We start from the raw sequence: 25,541 nt of genomic DNA, 5'->3' as shown, positions 1-25,541 counted from the left end.
ATTGGCCCAGTTATTCATTGTTTTGTTATTGATACAGTCACCATACGGCTTCATCATGAATGTTTGGCTGAGCTCCAAAACTGACTGTTAGGCTTAGCCTTGCAGAGTATGTTGCTGCATCTTTCAGGGGAGTCTGACATCGTTATTGCCTTGTAATAACTTGTCTTTGTTTGAAGAGTTATTTTTCCCCAATGCCTCGATGTTTGTGTGGACAAGATTAAGATTTATGAAGTTTAATATATGAAGGCTTTGTTAATAGGTTTTTCATTGCCTGTGAAGGTCAGGGAGATATTCTTCAAAGGGAAACCTATAAGAAGGGTGATAAAACCATCAGACTATCAAGATTGTGCAAGCAACCTGTGTGAGCAACTCATTTGGATTTTGTGGTATGTGTGCATTAGTAATTCTAAGTCATTCTTGCTGCACTTCCTATAGCTACAGGTGACTTCAGTAAGGGAGTCACGACACAAGTCATTTCGACTGTGTAATTCGAATGGAAATGTAAAGTTGAGGCTAGAATCTGATCTGCCATGATCTTACTGAATGGTGGAGCAGCATGAGGGGCTGAATGGCCTACTCCTCCTAATTCATAGGAATGATTCTAATTGCTCCACCAGTGGTGGCTATGCCTTCAGCTGCCTGAACCCTCAGCTCCAGAATTTCCTGCTGACACCTCTTCACCTTTCTTTCCTCTTTCCATCGAACTTTTATACACTTTAAGCTAGTCTTCGGCCAGCTATCCTTATGCTGCTCAATGTCAAATTTTATACTGCCCCAGTATAATGCCCACAGGCAGAAAGAAACCAATCAGCCCCACTGCTCTATACCAGTGGCTGTGCTCTTCATGATCATCCTCTCAGACTGTTTCACCTTCCCCAATCTATATATTCCTTTCTCCTTTGTGTATTTAGCTAGCTTTTTCTTGATGATCGTACATGTGAAGCATCTTGGTGGTGTTCCACTGCGTTAAAGGTGCTATGCAAAGGCAAATTGTTATTGCTGACTTGAAAGTACTCATATCACAGGAGCTGAAGTAATTCCTGTTATCCTTTGTAACTGTAAGACCATTAGAAGTAAGAACAGGAGTAGGCCATTCAGTCCCTCAGGTCTTCTCTGTCATTCAGTAGGATCATGGCTGATTTGACATTCCTCACAGCCACTTTCCTGTCCCTTCCCCATAACCCTTGATGCCCCGACTGATCAAGAATCTATTGATCTCAGCTTCAAATAGACACAAGGGTTTTGGTATGGAGTTCCAAAGACTCTCAAACCTCAGAGAGAAGAAATTCCTCTTCACTACAGTCTTAAATTGGCACCACTTTTATTCTGAGACTATGTCCTCTGATCCTAGAAACTCCAAGATGCTCGCTGTCATTAAAAGGTTGGCAAACTTTGATCAAAGTAAGAGTTAAATCTTTTCCAAGGCCTCTTCTAGCTAGAGATGACAGTGGGTTTCAGCTTTACAACTTATTTTGGAGGCTTTTAAACCCTCAGGAGGACAAATGCTTATGGACTGAGGCAGGTAAGTTGTCACCTGACTTGAGAACCTGGGATCTCACTGCCTCTGAGACTTTCCATACTAAGTAGGGGCCACACAAAACAGCTTATGTTGCCACACATGGTAAGTTTGAGAATGTGTTCTGCGTCAAACCATTAACCTTTCACTTCAATTATCATGGTCACCCACTTCCACCAAGGCTCAACAGAAACTGTGGCGAAAGTAGGGAAGTAAGATAGAGAAGTATGTTAAAGAGGTGGAGACGTGCAGGGCGCGAATTCAAGAGCTTGGGGCTTAACTGCTTTGAGGGAGGTGATGGCCTAGTGGCGTTATCAAGAGACTATTAATCCAGAGACCCAGGTAATATTCTGAGGACCTGGGTTTGAATCCCACCACAGTAGATGGTGGAATTTGAATTCAATAATAATAATGAGAAATTCTGGTTAAGAGCCTAACAATGAACATAAAACCATTGTCAATTGTCGGTGAAAAATCCATCTGGTACATTACTAATGTCCTTTAAGGAAGGAAACTACAATCATTACCTGGTCTGGCCTACATGTGACTCCAGGCCCACAGCAACGTGATTGACTGTTAACTGACCATTTGAAATGGTCTAGCAATTCACATAGTTCAAGGGCATTAGGGATGGACAACAAATATTGGCATAGCCAACACTGCCCACAGCCTGTGAGTCAATGAAACAAATCAACTGAAGACACAGCCACCAATGGTAAAGCAGTTACGATTGAGAATGCTCTAGAGACCGGAATTAGAGGAGTACAGATATTATGGAAAGCCGTCAGTACAAAGATCAGGAGGGACAGACAAACCAGCATGCTCAAAGCTAAATGCAGTATCTTCACCAGAGGAGGGCAAGACAGTCAAGATACTTGATAAACCAGAGATCAGGTGATAGAACATAGAACATAGAACATTAGAGCACAGTACAGGCCCTGCGGCCCACGATGTTGTGCCGACCTATTATCCTACTAAGGTCAATCTACCCTGCATACCCTACATTTTACAATCTTCCATGTGCCTATCCAAGAGTCATTTAAAAGTCTCTAAAGTATCTGACTCCACTACCACTGCTGGCAGCGCATTCCACACGCCCACCACTCTGTGTGTGAAGAACCTACCTCTGACATCTCCCCTATACCTTCCTGCAATCACCTTAAAATTATGCCCCCTCGTAATAGTCATTTCCAACCTGGGAAAAAGTCTCTGACTATCCATTCTATCTATGCCTCTCATCATCTTGTACATCTCTATCAAGTCACCTCTCATCCTTCTTCGCTCCAATGAAAAAAGCTCTAGCTCCCTCAACCTTTCCTCATAAGATCTGCCCTCCAGTCCAGGCAGCATCCAGGTAAATCTCCTCTGCACCCTCTCTAAAGCTTCCACATCTTTCCTATAATGAGGTGACCAGAACTGAACACAATATTCCAAGCGTGCTCTAACCAGAGTTTTATAGAGCTGCAGCATAACCTCACAGCTCTTAAACTCAATTCCCCTGTCAATGAAAGCCAACACACCATACGCCTTCTTAACAAGCCTATTACCTTGGGTAGCCACTTTGAGGGATCTCTGGACGTGGACCCCAAGATTCCTCTGTTCCTCCACACTGCCGAGAATCCTGCCATTAACCCTGTATTTTGCATTCAAATTCGGCCTTCCAAAATGAATCTTTTCACACTTTTCTGGGTTGAATTCCATCTGCTACTTCTTTGCCCAGCTCTGCATCCTGTCAATGTCCTGCTGCAATCTACAACAGCCCTCCACACTGTCCACAACTCCACCAACCTTTGTGTCATCGGTAAACTTACTAACCCACCCTTCCACTTCCTCATCCAAGTCATTTATAAAGATCACAAAGATCAGAGGTCCCAGAACATATCCCTGCGGAACACCACTGGTCACCGAGCTCCAGGCTGAATACTTTCCATCTACTACCACCCTCTGTCTTCTATTGGACAACCAGTTTTGTATCTAGACAGCCAAATTTCCCTGAATCCCATGCCTCCTCACTTTCTGAATGAGCCTACCATGTGGAACCTTATTGAATGCCTTGCTAAAATCTATATACACCACATCCACTGCTCTACCTTCATCGATGTGTTTTGTCACATCCTCAAAGAATTCAATAAGGCTTGTGAGTCATGACCTGCCCCTCACAAAGCCATGCTGACTATTTCTAATCAAACTATGCTTTTCCAAATAATTATAAATGCTATCTCTCAGAATCCTCTCCAATAATTTGCCCACCACAGAAGTAAGACTGATCGGTCTGTAATTTCCAGGATTATCCCTATTCCCTTTCTTGAACAAGGGAATGCCATTTGCCACCTTCCAATCTTCTGGCACTACTCCAATGGACGGTGAGGACGCAAAGATCAGTGCCAAAGGGGCAACAATCTCTTCCCTCGCTTCCTGTAGGAACCTTGGGTATATCCCATCCGGCCCAGGGGACAAATCTATCCTCTTGTTTTTCAAAATTTCTAGCACATCCTCCTTCCTAACATCAACCTGTTCAAGCATATCAGCCTGTTTCATGCTGTCCTCACAAACGTCAAGGTCCCGCTCACTGATGAATACTGAAGCAAAGTATTCATTAAGGACCTCCCCTACCTCCTCTGACTCCACACACAAGTTCCTTCTACTATCCCTGATTGGCCCAAACCTCACTCTGGCCATCCTCTTGTTCCTCACATAAGTATAGAAAGCCTTGGGGTTTTCCTTAATCCTACCCGCCAAGGCTTTTTCATACCCTCTTCTAGCTCTCCTAAATCCATTCTTCAGTTCCTTCCTGGCTACCTTGTAGCCCTCTAGAGCCCTGTCCGATCCTTGCTTCCTCAAACTTAAAGGAGCTTCCTTCTTCCTCTTGACTAGATGTTCCACATGTCTTGTCATCCAAGGTCCCTTCACCTTACCATCCTTTCCTTGCCTCAGTGGGACAAACCTATCCAGTACCTGTAGCAAATGCTCCCTAAACAACTTCCAGATTTCTATTGTGCATATCGTGATGCACAAAAGGAAGGAGAGAACCACAGAAAGAAAATGGGATAAAGAGAGAGGTTAGGGTAGTAGAGAAGACATGACCTTGCTCCAACCTCTTAGGTCATGTATAGCACAGGTTAGATAAATCCCCTTGAAACCGCCTCATAAAATATTTCCCAAGTGGATCTTGATCACCTGGGCCAGTGGGCCGAGGAATAGCAAGATGGCGTTTAATTCAAATAAATGTGAGGTGTTGCATTTTGGTAAAACAAACCAGGACAGGACCTACACAGTTAATGATAAGGCCCCAGGAAGTTTTGTTGAATAGAGAGTCCTAGGTGTGCAGTTACATGTTCCTTGAAAAGTGTGTCACAGGTAAACATAGAAACAAAGAAGATAGGAGCAGAAGAAGGCCGTTCGGCCCATTCATCACGATCATGGCTGATCATCCAACTCAATACCTAATCCTGGTTGCTCCCCATAACCTTTGATCCCATTTGCCCCAAGTGCTATATCTAGTCACCTCTTGAATACATTCAATGTTTTGGCATCAACTACTTCCTGTGATAATAAATTCCACAGGCTCACCACTCTTTGGGTGATGAAATGTCTCCTCAACTCCGTCCTAAATGGTCAACCCCAAATTCTCAGACTGTGACCCTGGTTCTGGACATATCCACCATCGGGGAACATTCTCACTGCATCTACCCTGTCCAATCCTGTTAGAATTTTATACGTCTCTATGAGATGCCCCCTTCATTTGTCTGAACCTCAGCGAAAACAATCCTAACCTAGTCAATCTCTCCTCATACGTCAGTCCCGCCATCTCTGGAATCAGCCTGGTAAATCTTTACTACACTCCCTTGAGAACAAGAGCATCCTTCATCAGAAAAGGAGACCAAAATGGTGCACAATATTCTAGGTGTGACCTCACCAACGCCCTGTATAACTGCATCAACACATCCCTGCTCCTGTACTCGAAACCTCTCACAATGAAGGCCAACATACCATTTGTCTTCTTTACCGCCTGCTGCACCTGCATGCTTACCTTCAGCGAATGGTGCAAAAGGACACCCAGGTCCCACTGCACACTCCCCTCTCCCAATTTACAGCCTTTAAGGTAGTAATCTGCCTTCTTGCTTTTGCTTCCGAAGTGAATAACCTCACATTTATCCAAATTATACTGCATTTGCCATTGATTTGCCCACTCCCCAGCCTGTCCAGATCATGCTGAAGGATCTCTGCATCCTCGTCACAGTTCACTCTCCCAGCCAACTTGGTATCATCTGTAAACTTTGAGATGTTACATTTTGATCCCCCATCCAAATCATTAATATGGTCAATATACTGTCATCCCTTTAAGTAACTCTCCCCAGTCTATCAAGGCCAACTCATGCCTCATATCTTCATAATTTCCTTTATTAAGATTCAGTACCCTAGTCTCCGAATCAACTACCTCACTCTCCATCTTGCCAAAAAATTCTATCATGTTATGGTTGCTCATCCCCAAGGGGTCTCGCACAGCTCGATTGGCAATGATTCCCTTCTCATCACACAGTACCCAGTCTAAGATGGCCTGCTCTGTAGTTGGTTTCCCTACATATTGGTCAAGAAAACCATCCCGTACACACTCCAGGAATTCCTTCTCTACAGCATTGTGGCTAATTTGATTAGCCCAATCTATGTGCAGATTAAAATCACCCATGATCACCGATATTCCCTCATCACAAGCATCACTAATTTCCAGTTTAATGCCATTCCCAACATTACCACTGCAGTTTGGGGGCCTATATGTGACACTGTCAAATGTTTTTTGTCCCTTGGTATTTCTCAACACTATCCATACAGACACCACATTGTCAGAGCTAATATCCTTTTTCACTATTGTGTTAATTTCCTCTTTAACCAGTAATGCCACTCTACCATCTTTTCCTTTTTGCCTGTCCTTCCTAAATATTGAATACCTTGGGACATTCAGTTCCCATCCCTGGTCACCCTGTAGCCATGTGACCATAATCCCAATTTTATCATATCTGTTTACATCTATCTGCATGATTCGTTCATCCACTTTACTGCAAATGCTCCGCGCATTAAGGCACAAAGCCTTTAAGCTCGTCTTTTTAACATTGTTTGTCTCGCTCTTATTTTTCTCAATAGCCCTGTTCGAATTTTGTTGTTGGTTTCTCTGCTTACCACTTTTCCTATTCCCTTTTCTACCTTTATTTTGTCTTTGCTCTCTCCTTCTCCAACTCCTTACAGAGATTCCCATCCCCCGGCATATTAATTTAAACCCTCCCCAACCGCTCCAGCAAGCACGCCCCCTAGGACATCAGTCGCAGTCCTGCCCAGGTATAACCCATCCAACTTATACAACTCTCCCAGAACTGGTCCCAATGTCCCAGGAATCTGAAACCCTCCCCTGATACCATCTATGCAGCTATGTATTCATCTGGTATATCCTGTCATTTCTCCTCTGAATAGCACGTGGCACCAGTAATAATCCTGAGATCACTACCTTTGAGGTCTGATTTCTTAACTTTCTTCCTAGCTCCCTGTATTCTGCCTTTAGGACCTCAATCCCTTCTTTTTTAAAAGCTATGTCATTTGTACCGATGTGTACCACGACCACTGGCTGTTCACCCTCCCCCTCCAGAATGTCCTGTACCCACTCTGAGACATCCTTGACCCTCGACCAGAGAGGCAGCGTACCATCCTGGCGTCTCATTTGCGGCTACAGAAATGCCTGTCTATTCCCCTTACAATTGAGTCCCCTGTAGACAGGGTGGTAAAGAAGGTGTTTGGCATGCTTACCTTCATCGGTCAGAGCACCGAGTATAGGGATTGGGACATTATGTTATGGCTGTACAAGGCATTGGTCGGGCCTTGTTTGGAGCACTGCGCACAATTCTGGTCACCCTGCTATATGAAGGATGTTATTAAACTGAAAAGGGTACAAAAAAGATTTACAAGGATGCTACTGAGACTGGAAGGTTTCAATTATAAGGAGAGGTTGGATAGGCCATGACTTTTTCCCCTGGAGTGTAGGAAGATGAGGGGTCACCTTGTAGAGGTGTATAAAATCATGAGGGGCATGGCTAGGATGAAAACCCAAGGTCTTTTCCCCAGGGTAAGGGAGTCCAAAACTAGACGGCATTGATTTAAGGTGAGAGGGGAAAGAGTTAGAAGGCAGCTTTTTCACACAGACAGTGGTATGTGTATGGAATGAACTGCCAGAGGAAGTGATGGTGACTGGTGCAATGACAACATTTAAAAGGCCAGGACAGGTGCATGGATAGGAAGGATTTAGAGGGATACAGGCCAAATGCAGGCAAACGGGACTAGTTTAGTCTAGGAAACCTGGCTGACATGGACGATTGGGCTGAATGGTCTGTTTCTGTGCTTTATAACTTTATGACTCCAAGTGCGGCAGCTCTATTTAGATCCAGAGTAAATATCCCACTACATTAATACACTATATTGAACCTCACCAGATAGGCTACAGTGCCTCCAAACGGAGTTCTTGCTGATATTAACATCTATGATGACATACATTTATGAGATAAGCTTTGAGCTGCTTTGGTCCTCTATGTTCCTCCACCTACTCTATGTGTTGAAACATTAGGTGCTACCACTTTAATCAGAGTTGGTCCTATTTTTTATAGTTATTTCATGTTCAAGTTCTACTCTGTCTTTATTTTGGCTTCATGACAAGTAACTAAAAATAAAACTGCAATGTCCTGTGTATTTATTACTCTGGGCTTCAGTTTTTTGCTGAGCTGGAGATAGATCTCTCTACGCCATAGTTAATACACAAGAAGTGACTTTAAATTACTGCTGCCTGTCTCCATCAACAGCTTAAAATAACGTGGCAGTAGGAAACGTGATCATATACATTTATATAGATACATTTGATGGGAAAGGAGAAGGATATGTGAGGGAGGAAGGAAAAGAAGGAAAAGATATATTCACTTGGCTGGGTTAAAAGTGCAGAAGCACAGCACAGCAAACCGAGGGCTGACCAGCGGCAAGAGATACCGAATAAATACCTGAGGAACGGGGTCAGTCAGGGCAGGACTGGGGTCAGTCAGGATGGGACTGGGGTCAGTCAGGGCAGGAGCAGGGGTCAGTCAGGATGGGACTGGGGTCAGTCAGGGCGGGAGCAGGGGTCAGTCAGGGTGGGACTGGGGTCAGTCAGGGCGGGAGCAGGGTCAGTCAGGGCGGGAGCAGGGGTCAGTCAGGGCGGGAGTAGGGTCAGTCTGAATTGGGGGCACGTCGGCGGTGGAACTGAATTCAGAGGTGGATCTCCAGGGGTGACTTTACACTCAAAAAGAGATGTCGGCTTGGCTTCTCAAGACCCAGGTCTACAGGTGAGTGAGTAGTGTCAGGAGGACGTTAAAGTATAACCTACTTCCTTTTTCGATGTGGTTTGGTAGGAATAGAGAGTAAGAGTGAAAAATCTGAGTTCAGTAGTCGACGGTAAGGCTGTACAGTAGATTATATTTCTGTGGTTAGTAAAGTTTATTTAGTCATTAAGGTGCACAATGGCAGGAGAACTTGGCCTGGTGGAATGCTCCTTCTGCGATATGTGGGAAATCAGGGACACTTCCAGTCTCCATGGTGACTCTGTATACAGGAAGTGTGTTCAGCTGCAGCTCCTGATTTGCGCATGGAATGCCTGGAGCTGCCAATGGACTCACTATGGAGCATCCATGAGGCTGAGAATGTCATAGATAGCATGTTTAGTGAGCTGGTCACACCATCAGGAAGGGCTACACAGACAGAGAAGAGTTGGGTGGCCACCAGGAAGATGGGTAAGCGTGGGCAGGCAGTGCAGGAGATCCTGTGGCCATTCCCCCCCTCAAACAGGAATACTGTTTTGGATATTACTAGGGGGGAATGGCCTCTCTAGGGGAAAGCAGTAGCAGCAACCAGATCAGCAGCACCATGGTTGGTTCTGTCGTATAGCAGGGACGGTTGAAGTGTAGGTGAACAGTAGTAATAGGGCGCTCAATAGTAAGGGGCACAGATAGGTGTTTCTGTGGCCACTAGCGAGATTCCAGAATGCTGAGTTGCCTCCCTGGTGCCAGAGTCAAGGATTTCTCAAAGTGACCAAGGTCAGAAATAACACGATACCAGTTTATAGGTTTATTTTAACCTTCAAACAAATCTGTTGGACTATAACCTGATGCTGTGTAATTTCTGATCTTGTCCACCCCAGTCCAACACCAGCACCTCCACATCATGTCTCAAAGTGAGCACAGGATATTTAAAAGGGGAGGGTGAACAGCCAAATGTTGTGGTCCATTTTGATATTCATGTCATAGGGAGGAAGAGAGATGAGGTCCTGCAAAGAGAGTTCAGTGAATTAGCTAGGAAGTTGAAAAGCAGGACCTCTAAGATTGTAATCTTAGAATTACTCCATGCCACATGCCTGTGAGGTCAGGAATAGGAAGATAATACAGTTGAATGTGTGGCTAAAGAGATGGTGTAGGAACGAGAGCTTCAAGAATCACTGGGATCTTTTCCAGGCAGGTGGGACCTATACAAGAAGCACATGTTGTACCCAAACTGGAAAGGACACCAATATCCTGGCAGGAAATTTGCTGGTATCACTCAGGAGGATTTAAACTATTGTGGCAGGGGGTTGGGAACCAGAGCAGTTGGTCAGCATGTGGAGTGTTTGTAGAGAACAGAATAGCTAAATCAAGGAAATCTAGTCGGAAGAACAGGCAGGGCCAGGTAATGATCACAGCAGGACTGGTGGACTGAAGTGTATTTATTTTAATGCAGAGTATAACGGATTTAGAGCCTGGATTTGTACATGGGATCACAATGTGGTAGCCATTACAGAAACTTGTTTGAGGGGGTAGGACTGGCAGATCAACGTTCCAGGGTTTAGATGTTTCAGACATGATAGAGAAGGATGTAAAAGGGGTGGGGGAGTTGCAGTACTGATGACTAAGGTAGGACATCCTGGGGGGCTCATCCAGCAAGACATTATGTGTAGAGCTCAGGAATAAGGAAGGTGCAACCACTATGATGGGGTTATGCTATAAGCCTCCCAATAATCAGTGGGGAGATAGAGGAACAGATATGTAAACAGATCATGGAAAAATGTAAAACAGCAGGGTTGTTGTATGGGGATTTTAATTTCCCCAGTATTCACTGAGGTTCCTTTAGTATCAGGGACTTAGATGGCACAGAATTTGATAGGTGCATCCAGGGAGAGTTCTTGAAACAATATGTAGAAAGTCTGACTAGGGGAGGGTCTGTATTAGACCTTGTATTGAGCAATGAGCCTGGCCAGGTGATTGAAATTTCAGTGAGTGAGCATTTTGGGATCAGTGACCATAATTCCGTAAGTTTTAGGATAGTCATGGATAAGGGTAAGATTGGTCCTTGGGTGAAAGTGCTAAACTAAGGGGAGGCTAATTACAACAGTATTAGGCAGGAACCGGAAGAATTGTTCCTGGGCTGTACTGTTCTATGTTCTGAGGTTTTCACGCTTGTGAACATGTGAATTAATTAAGAAGATGACCAAACTCAGGCTCCAAATCCAAGCAGTAAAAACTCACTGGACAAATGGATGAGACAAATAGTGGGGAAAGGATGCTTGTGTGGAGTGTAAACAGCAATGTAAACAAGTTGGGCTGAATGGCCTGTTCCTCTGCTGTAAACGCAATGCCATTCTATACAATTCCCCCTTTTACGAAAATAAGCCCATGAAGCTTCACAGACAGATAACTGGGAAGGAGATTTCCATTTGCAGGAGAGATTGGACCCGAGGGCACAGGCTTAGAGTAAAGGGAAGACGCTTTAGAATGGAGATGAGAAGAAAGCTCTTCAGCCAGAGAGGGGTGAATCTATGGAATTCATTGCCACAGAAGGTTGTGGAGACCAGGTCATTGAGTATATTTAAGGCAGAGATAGATAGGTTCTTGATTGTCAAGGGGATCAAGGGTTACGGGGAGAAAGCAGGAGAATGAGGTTGGAAAACTTAACAGCCTTGAATGGCGGAGCAGACTCGATGGGTTAAAAGACCTAATTGCTGCTCCTATGTCTTAAGGTCTTAGGACTTGTATTGGAAGAAAGACCAAAGGACAGGTTCAAGAGATGGAATTTGACACTACTCCTAAAGGGTGTGAGAAACATAGGAGTTTGATGTTTGGGTTAGGATGAGAAGGAGACATCTCTACACAGACAGCATTCTAGTCATTTCGGAAATTAGGAGCTTCCAGATATATCATGGCAAACTGGTGGGATTCCACTGTAAAAAAACAAGTCTGACTTTTCCTTGAGGAAGAGAGATAGGTTTTGATGGTTTGCATATTGTTATAAACCTAATGCTAAAAATGTTCAAGATTGTTGAACTGCCTTCAGTTGACTGTAGATTATTCAGAACATGAAAGGGTGACACGACTCCTGGTCAACATATCATATCAACAAATCTTGACAGTTCTGTCCTATTACCCAATGTAAAAGAAATGCAATATGTTAGACAGAATGACCACCTGGCCATAATTTAAGTTTTATAACTTGACTGATTTATTTTGAAGCAGTTGTGCAGTTTTGACTGTTTTCCTGAATTGACACATATTCTGATATTCAGAGGGGGACTATATACATATCAATATGGTAGCATCCTGCAGACAAAGACTTTGATTGGCAGATTAGCAAAGAACCTTACGTGCCGTGGACAAGCAGATACACACAGCACACTTCGGTTAGAGGTTAACTCTATATGTGCATCAAGCACTGTTGTAGGATTGTGTAGGTCTGACATAACATCACATGCTGGGGAACATGAGGCATGTTGTGTACAGATAACAGCACAGGACAAATGGTAGTAGTGATAGACGAGCCGCTATTCACCCTGAGGTCTACAGAATGTCGACCAGGCATATTGGCAAAACAAAATGATGGAAATTGAGCACCATAATTTTAACAACCTCATGCTTTACAGTGTTCATTTCTGTCACTGCAGGGATATGTCACACCCACTTACGCACAATCAGCAATTTGTGCACATGCTGAATATTGTTTTGCAAGGAATAAATGTTAGGCAGGGACAACTTCTCTGGTCTTCTTTCAAGTTGCACTATGGCATGTTTGATGTTCATGTGAGACAGAAGCATTTTATCCTATTGGACTGCAAGTGCCACCTGAGGTTCTGTGATAAAGTTGCGACTTGAACCCCCATCCTTCTCACTCCCTGAAAGAATATGTTTCCCAAAAGCAAAAAATTCTTGTCCAGGATGTGTATGGTGCATTCAGCTCTCTGTATGAGACATGAACCTCTATCAAGTTTAAAAGATTTGTACTGTGCATGCACACAGAAAGCAAGGGTTAAATAGACAAGACATCATGAGATTGAGGCAGATGATTGCTGGAAATATTGCTAAGAGGAAAGATTTTGGTTGTCATATCTTTACTGTGAGTTGGTGCCAGTATAAGATACAATTTTCTGTTTTCTGTTTCTTCCAAAATTATCAAACAGAAGGATTCTCATTGCCAAAATGTTCAAACAAAATGAGTGTGAGCAACTGTGAATGAGTCAGACTTGACAGCCAGAGACAGACACACTTAGATGGATGTATCGAGTTACAGATACAGACAGACAATTATACTTATGTCAAACGTCAGTATCAATAAAACCCACATATACAAAAACAGACACTATGTTTTATATATATTTACAAACCTGAATTTTGAAGAGTACTTTTTTGAATTTAGTAAATCACATACCTGCTTTTCAATATCATTCACAATACTGGCCTCAGTCCACAATGTTCCCTGAGACAATCAGAAAGAACTGGAGAGAAAGAAAGACGTGGAGGTGAAGTAGGAAGCAAAGCAAAAACAGCTGGTGGGGTCAATTGACATAATTAAAATGGAAATAATGAAGGAGCAGATTAGTGCAATCAAAATCAACAAGAGGCCATTGGAAAGAAGAAATGTAATAGATCATTTGTGAAAAGGTGTCATGTGGAGCTGAATACAGAGGAAGGAGAGATGAGGCATGCACCTGAGTGCAGCACAGAATGTACAAACACAAATCTGTCGACAGATTTAACTGTTGCTGGGATGCAGTGAATGCTAAGGCTAGGCTTTGTTAGTTAATTCCTTCCAAACAAACACATCTTGTTTAGATATTCCAACACCTTCATTTGCCAGCAAAGGCACATGAATGAAGAGGTGCAGGAGTTTGGTGAAAATCATCTTTAACAAACCCTGAACTTTAACTTACATAGATACTAGAAGAGGCCATTCAGCCATCAGTGGGCAGCACCTGGCTAGTGCTTTGGATACTTGGGTTTGAGCCCACACCATGGCAATTGGTGAAATCTGAATTCAACAAAAATCTGGAATAAAAATCTTAGCTTCATTGCGATCATTTAACCACTGTTGATTGTCATGCAAAAAGAAAGCTGTACACCACTAGGGAAGGAACCTTGGTCTGGTCTGCATGTGGCTCCAGGCACACATCAATATCGTTGATTCCTAACTGTCCTCTGCGTTATCAAGGATGGGGAATAAAAGCTAGCCCAGCCGTGACACCCACACCCTAGAACTGAATATTTTCAAAATTCCATTTGATCATGCCTGATCTAACTCCATCAACCTGTCTTTATAGATCATAGATCATAGAATCCCTACAATGTGGAAGCAGGCTATTCAGACCATATGTCCACACCAACACTCTGAGGAGCATCCACCCAAACCCATCCCCTACCCTATCCTATAACCCTGTGTTTGCCATGGCTAATCTACCTAACCTGGACACTGTGGGCAATTTAGCATGGCTAATTCACTTAACCTGTGCATTTTTGAATTTGGTTCCATATCCCTCAATAGCTGTGCCAAATAAAAATCTATCTACACTCACTTTTGGAATTTTCCATAGACCCAGCCTCGCAATTTATTGGCAAGGAGCAAGTTCTAGATATCTCATTGTGTGATTAAATACATCACCCCAAAACCACCTATCCCAATTTTAAGTGTTACTTTCCCTTGTTCTGGTCTCTTCCAGAAGCAGAGGAAACAATTTCTCTCTATCCACCCTGTCAGCTCCTACATTCATCTTCAGCATCTTGATTAGATCAATGTTCAATCTCCTGTCCTTAAGGGAATACAAGTCCAGTCAGTGTGACCTTTCCCTATAATCTAATCCATTTAACCCTGGTTTGATTCTGCTGAGTCTTACGACACAGTTCTGTGGAAGGCCAATGCATCCCAGAGATACAGAGGAAAGAATGTGAAGTAAGACAGGGAGAGGCAAGGGGAGGCATGAGAATAAATGGGTGAAAAAGAGTTTGGAGGGACAAGAGTTATATTGGGAGAGAAAATGATTTTGGGGACCGGAGCGAAGGCGGAAACTTTAGATAAAGAATGATGAAAAAAGGCAAGAGTGACAAAAAAGCCTCAGGACATTAAACAATTGTAAAAATAAAAATCAGCTGCAAATGTTGGAAATTTCTGAAACCTTTCAAACAGAATTGAAAAGCCATTACAAGACTGAACAGTGAGTGGGAAGAGTCTGAATTATAGACCGGAATAAATGAGAAACAAAGGAACAGAAATCTCAGACCTCCATCCAGAAAGACTTGTCCACCTCTTTCTATAGAAAGCAATATTTTTAAAAAATCATTTCAACCACAAGCATAGATTTAAATCAAAATAAATATAGTTCAGAGCTGCATACCTTTCACGCTGTCTTATTTTACAGACAGATATCAAAATTAAAACTTCCACGTTTTGACTGGCGCTGCTATGAACTGACAGAGACAAACATGGAGAGAGAGAGGGATCAGGCAGAGAGACAAAGACAAACAAAAGAGAGAATTTAAGAGGGAGCGAGGCAGCTCTTGCTCTCACTCTCCGGTATGCTTTACCTGTTGCAGCACAAGAGCTTTAAAACTGCTGGCTAACACGGCGATTCCATCCACCGGCCCCGAAATGCCAGATGAGGATCAGCCCTGGGCTCTAGCTGGAGATGAATCTTTCTTGTGGCAGACTGCACCTGCAATCTGGCTGCTCCACACTGGGAGAACACATTTGCATCCAAACTCGCACTCACACATCCACACGCTCACAGGCACAAACACATCCACACACAAACACACACACACACACACACTGAGCAGCTGATGCCTCCTGCCCACCTCAACACCGTGCAGACGTACAGGAAGCACCAGAACTAATTAGGTTATGCAATTCCTGTCCCCTCGGCTCTTTCTTTCCAGAAGTGGGCGCCTATATTGGAAAACGATGCCCCCCTCCCCCCCTCCTTTTATTTTATTCTGAGAGTCGAAGGGAAAATGCAATGAATGAATCCTGTTCAAACAAAACTGGAAGTTAACTAGGGCAGGATTGCAAATTCCCAGATATCGTTTCTTGCCTGACAGCTGAGAATTCTTCCTCAGTGTTGTTCCAAAAACAGGCATCATTCCCCTCACCCACCTCATGTCACAGAATGACAGATTTGTTAGGGCGAAGGAGACCATTCGACCCATCGTGTCTGCACCAGCTCTTTCAAGGGGCAGCATGACCTAGTGCAAATCTGCCGCCTTTTCCTGGTACTCTTCCGCACTATTCCTATCCAAGCAATCATCCATTGCCCCTTTGAATGCTTCAGTTGAGCATTTACATTACTATCCTGTAAAAGTCAAATGATGCAACAATAATCTATATTGTACCTTAAGACATAGGAGCAGAAGTAGGCCATTCAGCCCATTTAGTCAGCACTGCCATTCACTGAGATCATGGCTGATCTGATAATCCTCATCCCCCCTCTCCTGCCTTTTCCCATAACCCTTCATTCCCCTACTGCTCAAAATCTATCAATCTTGCCTTGAACATATTTAATGCACCCCACTGAATCACAAACCTTTGGGGAAGAAATTCTGCCTTTTCTCTGTGTTAAATAGGTGACCACATATTCTGAGATTACACTGTCTGGTCCTAGTCTCTCCCATTTGGGAAACAATCTCGCCATATCTGCCCTGTCAAGTCCCCTAAGAATCTTGAATGTTTCAATAAAGTCATGTCTCATTCTTCTAAATTCCAACGAGTACAGGCCCATCTTACTCAACCTCTCTTCATGAGACTGTCTGCTCATACCAAGGATCAGCCTAGTGAGTCTTCTCTGGCCTGCATCCAATACCAGCATATCCTTCTTCAGTCAAGGGGCCCAAAACTGTTCACAGTATTCCAGCTGTGCTCTGTTCAGTGCCTTGTACAACTTTAGCAATACATCCCTTTCTTTTATACTCCTTTCCCTTTGAAATAAACAAAGAAGTTAGGAACAGGAGGAGACCAACTTTTCATTTCCCTTCCCTGCTGAACTTGAATGCCAGCTTTTTGTGAACTCCCAAATTCCACTGTCCTGCAGTTTTCTGCTGTTTTTCTCCATGTAAATAATATTCAGCTCCTGTGTTCTTCCTGAAAAGTACATATCCTCACATTTTTGTCTAAATAATACAGTTTTGCTCAACACTGCATATGGTTGCAACTTTATTTATGAACCCAACCAGTTCGGACACATTATTATACACCTTTGTGATACTAGGTACTCAAATCCAGAAGTGAGGACATTACCACTCCATTACAATTCAAATGTTACCATCTGCCATTGTGGGAATTGAACCCATATCCCCAGAACAGTACCCTGGGTTTCTGGATTACTAGGCCAGTAACAGTACCACATCACATTACCCTAATGTATATGGCAGTCCAAGGCAATCTCCCCTCCCAGTACTGTATGTCAGCATGTTACTCCATCCAATTGTATATAATCACTGAAGAAAGAAAAAGACTCACTTTTATAAGCCTCCTTTCACAACTTCAACATCCCAAAGTACTCTCCAGCCAAATAGGAAAACCTTTCAAAACAGTTATCGTAGCCGTGGTGTCAGATGCATTGCAGCTAATTTGTCCACAACAAGTAACTCAAGTGAGCACGATAATTACCTGATAGAACATTGTTGTCCTGTTCCAGAAATTATCCAGCCACTGCTTTAGTTCATCCCTCCAAGAGAATTGTTGCCAATTTTATCACATTTTATCTAATTAATACTAATAGCTCAGCATTTGACATGTCAGAATAACATTCATCCAAAAACAGCAACCCCTTATATTTATGTATTGCTCATAATATAGTAAAACATTTCAAGGCATTTTGTCTGAAAGTTTGGCCGAGGAAGGACGTTTCAAGCAATGCCTTAAAGAAGAAAGGCAAGGTAGAGTGGTGAAAGATGCATGGAGGCAATTCCGTAGTTAACCTTAACTGACCAGGTAACTGAAGGCACAATGGTGACGATCCTTAAGAGGTCAAACTTAGAGGAGGGACTGGAGGTTATACAGAAATAGGAAGGAGGGAGTTGTGAAGGGATCTGGAAACAAGGCGGAGAATTTTTTTAAAAAAGACATCGGTTGACCGGAAACCAATGTAGGGCAGCGAAGCCAGGAGTGATAGGGAAAAGAGGACTTGGTACCAAGGAAAACACAGGCAGCAGAACTTTTGGTAACTGTGGGATACCAGCCAGGAGTGCATTGGAATAATTGAGTCTAGGGATAACCGAGGCTGAAATGAGTTTTTCAGCAGTAAGTGTGTGACATGACTGAGGTGCAGATATGTAAGTGGTCTTCGAGTTAGCACAATACAAGGTCAGAAGCTCATTTCAGGGTCAGATGTCATCCCAAGGTTGCAAGCAAACTGGCTTAATCTCAGTTTGTTGCTGGGGGTAGGATGGGTTCGGTATTTAACGAATGGAGATTGGAATGGGAACTGAAAACAATGGCTTTGATGTTCCCAATTTTCAACTTGGGGAAATTTCTGCGTATCCAGTACTGGATATTGGATGAGAAATCTGACACCATTACCCTCTTTGCGATGGCATAGACCCTCATAACAATTGCCATTTTGGTGGGTTTGATCCTTATTCCAGCTGGAACGTTCATTACACCTGCTGTTCTTTTTCCCATTACAGTGTGATGAACCTGCATTACACAGCATAGGAATATGACATAAGAAATTGGAGCAGGAGTTGACTTGCACCTTAGTAGTTAAATTGGGTGCTTCTGGGACACCTTTAAAAGATTCCGGTTTTTCATTGGTTGATGCCAGCCAATTCCCCATGTTGGCTACAGTGCGGTGGACCTTTAGCATTAACTAAGAGCACTTTCTCTTAAATATATGACTGAACTGTCTCACAATTGAGTTCACCAAGTTGTTTCCCTGGAAATCTGTTCATTTAGATGTTTGACGTGAATGCATAAGAGAATGGCCTTTGACCGAATGGTTAGCATTCCCATGTCTCAATCAAGAGATTCCCACTTCAGACAGTCCTGGCGAGTGGCATTTCAAAGCTTCAGCTTAGGGTTGGCATCCTGAGATATATTAGCTTCTGGTGTGGAAGAGGGTGACGTATTCTTTCTAGTTTGTTGGTGTCTACAAAACTCTCAGATGGTATGAGGCTGGTTTCTATCTAGCCCCATCCTCTCCCAATTATTCTATAAAAAAGTGGCTGCAAACAAACTATGTGTCCTTGTTCATAAGACACTGAAAGATAGCATGCAGTTGCAGGAATTTTTTCAGAAGGCACATGGCCTTTATTGCAAGAGGTTTTGAGAATAGGAGCAAAGAAATCTTCAACATCCAGGGGTTACCATTGATCAGAAGAAGAACTGGAGCAGCCACATACATACACATACACATATAAATATATATATGTATCTACTGTGATGACCAGAGTAGGTCAGAGGCTAGGAAATCTATAGTGTGTAACTCACTTCCTGACTCCCCAATGCCTATGCACAATGTTCAAGGTAAAAATCAGCAGTATGGTGGAATAGTCTCCACCTTCCTGGATGAGTGCAGTTCCAAAAGCAATCCATAAGTTTGACACCCTTTAAGACAAAGCAGTCCACTTGATTGGCAAACCATCCGTGACCTTCACTCCCTTCACTATCGATGCATATTGACAACAGTATGTACAATCTACAAGATGCACCACAGTAATTCATCAAACCTCCTTTGACAGTTCCTTCCAACTTGCAATCTCTACCTCTAGAAGGACAAGGGCAGTGGATACATGGGAGAACCACCACCTGCAGGTCCCCTTCAAGCCCCAAACTATTGTGACTTGGAAATACATCACTGTCTTTTTGTGATCACTGGACCGCCCTCCCTTACAGCACTGTGGGTGTCAGGGACCCCAAGGACCACAGCATTTTAAGAAGACAGCTCACCCCCACCAATCTGAGGGTAATTAAGGATGGGCAATAAATGCTGGCCAAGACAATGATGCATATTTCTCATGGATGAATAAAAAGAAAGTCTTGTCCCAATTCTACAGAACACTGGTGAGGCTGGATCTGTAGTATTGTGTGCAATTCTGATCCCCTTGCCTAAAGAAAGATGTACTTGCTATTAGAGGAGTGCAGTGGAGGTTCACTAGAGTAGTTCCTGGGATAGTGGAGCTGCAATGTGATGAGAAATTAAGGAGACAGGGCCTGTACTCTCTGGAGTTTAGAATAATGACAGGTAATCCTCAAATTCTTAAAGCCTAGACAGGATGGATTCAGAAGGGATGATCCCTTGGCCGTGCAGGTTAGTAGCAGGGAATAAAATCTCCTTATAAAAGGCAAGTCATTGAGGACTGAGATAAGGAAGAACATCTTCATACAGAGCATGGTGAATCTTTGGAATTCCATGCTCCAGAGGGAGGTGGAAGCTCATTCATTAAACAAATTCAAAACAGAGATTGATAGATTTCCAGCTACTAATGACATCAAGGGATAGATTTGAGGTAGTGGTCATCTATGATCTAGGATGGAGGAGTCAACTTGAATGGCCTACTTCTGCTCCAATGACCAATGTAGCCTGTGCTTCCTAGATCAAGTGTTCAAGTAGAGGAACCAGGGTTATGGGAAAAGGGCAGGAAAGTGGGCATGAGGAGTGTCGGATCAGTCATGACCCTATTGAATGGTAGAGCCGGCTCGAGGAATAGAATGGCCTATTCCTGTTCCTACTACAGCCTGTCAGACTGTTCATCAGCCTGTAACCTCTTCCACAGCTTTGAGTTATTCACCCCAGAGGTGGGGCTGAGGGGGGGAGTGCTGGGGTGGGTGCGTGGTGGTGTTGGAACGTGAAGATCGATGAGGTTGGCATGACCTTGTCATCAAATGGAGCTCCTGCTTGGTCCAGCTGAGATCTGGAAAGGATGGTTTGGAAAGGTACAGCAGCTAATGAACAGAACCCATGACCATAACCTTATACACTCTGGAAGAGCTTTTATATTTCCAATCGGATTTTAATTTCCTGGGGTTGTCAACCATTCGTCGTTACTCTGGACTCTTCAGAAGATTATTGTAAATAACCCTTTGGAGATAAATAATTATTAGCTATAACAATATTGCAGACATTTCAAGAAATGAAAGGTGAGTAGAGACAAGATGTCTTGCTGGGAAACCTCCAGGATTGGAATTAATAACTCTAGAAAGTGGTGCACATCTGAAATATATCAATGTAAGGCTGAGAGTAATATTTAGAGTTGCTTGCCTGAGGTGGAGTGGATCAGAGGGGACCTGCAGGACATGACCCCCGATACCTGGTTTTGAACTGGGCAGGATCACAGTGCTTTGATCTCAGTGTTTCCTCCACAGCTCAAACAATTTAATGAAAGGAGCTTCCTGGCTTCAGATCACTTTAAACCCTTCTCCTCCTGGCTCTCACTGATATGTCCTTAGCCTTTTCAGGGAAAGCTCTTGTGTGACAGGCTGCATTGAATGTTTCTGAATTGTGCACCTTGAAGATATCCAGCCTCAAAAATCTTAACATTCAACACCTACACCAACAAACCTTTGATAACCTGAGTTACAAACCTTGCAATTGCTTTTTAAGTGTTATACCCCAACAGCAGTAAGCAATCTCTAGCCCTAAAGCAGAGCTCAGGTCAAGAAATAGTTGAGGTATCCATTGTTATTACGGTACAAATTCCAAGAAAAGCTTTTGATTAGCTATTTGATAAGAGTTGTTGCAGGAATATTCATCTGTGTATCCATTTCTTTTCAGAGTGGCTATTGGACTTACTTGGGTGTTGGTTAGTTCGGTTGGCTAGATGGCTTGTTTGCAATGCAGAGCGATCCCTAAAGAGTGGGTTCAATTCCCTCACTGTCTGAGGTTGCCATGAAGGATTCTTCTTCTCAACCTCTTCCTTTACCTGAGGCATGGTGATCCTTAGGTTAGATCACCATCAGTCATCCGTTTTCAGATTAGGAAAGGGTAACAGGCATCAGTGCTGGGCTTTCAACAGTTTCTGATCTATATCAATGACTTGGATGAAGAGACTGAATGTATTGTAGCTAAATTTGCTGATGATAACAAAGATAGGAGGGAAAGCAAGTTGTGAGAGGAAAACAAAGGGAGTTAATTAGGTTACATGAGATGGAGTATTAAGTGGGAAAGTGTAAGATTTGCCACATTAGTGGAAGGAATAGAAAGGGAGAATATTGTTTGAAAGTAGAGAGACTCTAGAATGTAATATTACAGAGGGATAGGTTTTCCTTACTTTTGGATCATAAGAGGTTGGGAAGTAGGTATAGCAAGTAATTCACAAGACAATTGGAATGTTTGCCTATGCTACAGAAGTGATGGGTGTTAAATGTTGTACCATGACTGCACAGTGTATTGGTGAGTACACACCAAGTGTATTGTGTTTCTGTCTCGTTACTTTTATATGCACTGGAAGAAGTTCAGGGAAGGTTCCCTAGACTAATTCCTGGGATAAAGGAGTTGTTAAAAAGGAAAAGTTGGGTCTATACCGGATAGAATTTTAAAGAATAAGAGATGATCTTGTTGAAGTATCTAAGATTCTGAGTGAACTTGAAGGGTAGATGCTGAGAGGGTGTTTCTGCTTGTGAAGGAATCTAGAACACCTGGGCACAGTTTCAAAGTAAGAGATTTCCTGTTTAAGATGAGAATGAGAAGGTATTTGGTCTCTCATAGAGTGAGTAATCTATTAAAACACAGAGGAGGTTGAGTTATTGAATATATTTAAAGCTGCATTACACAGGCTTTTCACCTACAACGTGCCAAATGTTATGAAGGTCATTGAGGAAAATGGAGTTCATAACATAATCAAATCATCCATGAACTTATTGAACGGTAGAAGCAGCCTCAAAGGGCTGAATGGCCTATTCCTGCTCCTATTTCTTACGATCTTGTATTCTTAATATCATGCAGTTCATGTTGCCACAACTTGCTGCTCCCAATAGGGCAGTATGTGTGTTAGTCAGAGCTGTATAACCTAAAGCTTCTCACAGCTTATTTTTCAGTTTCCAACTTCACAGTCCACATGTGCGAACAAGGGATTAATGTGCCTCGTTTCTATGGTAACGCAATGAATGACGTCTATGACTCACCCACGGCTCACAAGAGGATGTGAGATAACAAGGTGCAGAGCTGGATGAACACAGCAGGCCAAGCAGCATCAGAGGAGCAGGAAGGCTGACGTTTCAGGCCTAGACCCTTTTGTGATGGGAATGCCAGCATTGATGAACAATAAGAGATAAGTTCCTGGGCAGTGTAAATGGTGCAGAGTGATGGCCACGTACATGAAGCCAGGAGGCAGGGTGTTAGCATATTAATCCTGCAAGGTCTCCAGGCTGGTTTCAGTTATGCAGTCAGTAATTCTGAAGAGTTTAATATCAGATAGCAAAAGTCCTGTTTTCCAGTTTAAAAAACATAAAACGTACCTTTGGGCTATTACCTATTGGACTATCATCCAATACTGTTGTGTTTTATCCAAACGATCAGTCCTGCGATCTTGTGGTATTCTCCTTTACTAGTAAGGGATACTAGATAAGGTTTATCTGGGGTAGTTCACTGAGTTATAGAGTCATACAGCATGAAAACAGACCCTATGGTCCAACTCGTCCGCGTTGACCGGACATCTCAATCTGATCTAGTCCCATTTGCCAGCATTTGGCCCATATCCCTCTAAACCCTTCCTATTCCTGTACCCAGCCAGATGTTGTAATTGTACCAGCCTCCACAACCTCCTAATACATGCACCACCCACTGTGTGAAAAAGTTGCCCCTCAGGTCCTTTTTAAATCTTTCCTCTCTCACCTTAAACCTATGCCCTCTAGTTTTGGACTCCCCTAACCTGGGAAAAAGACCTTGGCTATTCACCCTATCCATGCCCCTCATGATTTTATACACCTCTATAAAGTAACCCCTCAGCCTCTGACATTCCAGGGAACATATCCCCAGACTATTGAACCTCTCCCTATAGCTCAAGCCCTCCAGTCCCAGCAACACCCTTGTAAATCTTTTCTACACTCCTTCAAGTTTAATTGCTGCCAATCTTCCTTTGTCTTTGCTTTGTCTTGGATCCATCCAGTGATTAATGTGGAGGATACACCAATGTAGAACATCTACAGAGAGACACTGTTCTTAGACAATGAAATTTATTGCGTGATGGCAACGAATCCAACTACATGTGGTCAGGCATAATTACTAGGACCTTAGGGAGTTGGTACAAATACATCTGATCCCTCAGAAACTGGAGTAGAACTCTTGTCTCCACTCACAAAATGTGCATGACCACAATAGAATTGGTGGAGCCAATGTAGCATGAACATACATTAACCCCTTCAGGTTTATACAACAATTGCCCGCATAAGATGGCAAGCAAGGTCTGAATTGTGTCACTTGGTTCCTCAGTGACTGTGGGATCTTGCTCTGTATAAACTAGAGGCTGTGTTTTCCAACATTATGGCAGTGACTGCTCCACCAAACTGCTTCATCGACTGTGGACTCTTGAGAATGTGAAAGACCTCAATTCAAAATCTGTTTCTCATCTTGTACCACATCAAAATACTGCAGACCCCAGAAATCTGAAGTTAAAACTGAAAATACTCAACAGAACTGTTCATCAATTATTTGTTCTTGTTCCATAAATGCTGTCTGATCTGCTGGGTACTTCTGGCATTTCTCACTTCTTAAACCATCCTTTCTTATGTAGAACTAGATCAGCTCATGTGCAAAGAAAATATTTGTTGATTATTTTTTGTTTGAGTGGTTATACCAGCATTTAGAACTGTAGTTCTGATTTAGAAATGAAAACTAATTTATCTGGGAATGCCAATGTTAAAATAAAGTCTTCAAAAACAAAGTGAATAAAACACAGTGTGATTAAGATATGTGAATGCATTGCTACTGTTGTATCAGTATACCATTGCCAATATGGACTCGGTTGTCCAAAAGGCCTTTGTGTGTAAAGTAATTATTCTAATAACTTGAAATGTTGACATATACCGTACCCTATTGCACATTGGTTGGGTAATATCATTTGAACAGCTGCTCATTATCAATCCTGATTTCCACATTCTCAACCTTCCAGTGACTGTCTTGGCCAGAATTTCCTCAATGGTGGTGTGATAGACTTTGGACTCTATTTCTGTACTAATTGCCCATCACCACCCCTGCCTTAGCTCAACTACTGCTCAAAATGTCCCTTGTGGCTTTGTTACCTCTGGGACTGCCTATTCCATGACTGTCCTGGCTGGCCACTAACCTGTGTGAGTGGCAGCTCATCCAAACCACTGCTGCCTCTAGACTGAGTCCCATTCACTCACTGTCCCTGTTCTCACTGAACTACACTGACTGCCATTCAAACAACACCTTAATTTGAACATGTTCATTCTTATTTTCAAATTCCTCATGGCCTCACCCAATCTCTGTAACCTCCTCCAACTCACAACCTTCTGTGATCCAAATTCCTCTAACTTTAGCCTTTTGCACATCCCTGATTTCACTGCCTTGCCATTGGCAGTTGTGCATTCAGGTGCCTCGACCCTCAGCTCTGGAATCCCCTTCCCAAACCTCTCCAATTACTCACCTTTTAAGATGCTCCTCAAAATCTACCTTTTTGACTGTCTCTTTTGGTGACCTGCCCTAAAACCTCTTTACCTAACCTGCTATTAAACTTCAATCTCCCTCTCCCTGATAATGTATCTGTGAGATTACTTGAGATGT

General features: G+C 43.0%; 1 protein-coding gene across 2 annotated transcripts in view; it reads right to left on the bottom strand.

The window, feature by feature from the left end:
• LOC109912795 (neurensin-1-like) overlaps positions 1 to 15,643 on the bottom strand; it is a 39,723-nt gene extending 24,080 nt beyond the window's left edge. Inside the window, exons 1-2 of one of the 2 annotated variants that reach the window (XM_048608396.1) lie at positions 15,391 to 15,643; positions 13,244 to 13,310 (exon numbers count right to left, since the gene is read on the bottom strand). The gene's annotated coding sequence lies outside the window, so the exon portion shown is untranslated. The remainder of the gene's footprint in view (positions 1 to 13,243; positions 13,311 to 15,390) is intronic. The other variant, XM_020512234.2, reaches the window with a different exon arrangement.
• Positions 15,644 to 25,541: the final 9,898 nt, after the last annotated feature.

This window comes from Rhincodon typus, chromosome 19 (assembly GCF_021869965.1).
Source record: "Rhincodon typus isolate 14 chromosome 19, sRhiTyp1.1, whole genome shotgun sequence".
Classification (NCBI taxonomy): Eukaryota; Metazoa; Chordata; class Chondrichthyes; order Orectolobiformes; family Rhincodontidae; genus Rhincodon; species Rhincodon typus.
This window is presented reverse-complemented; position numbering and strand designations above follow the sequence as displayed.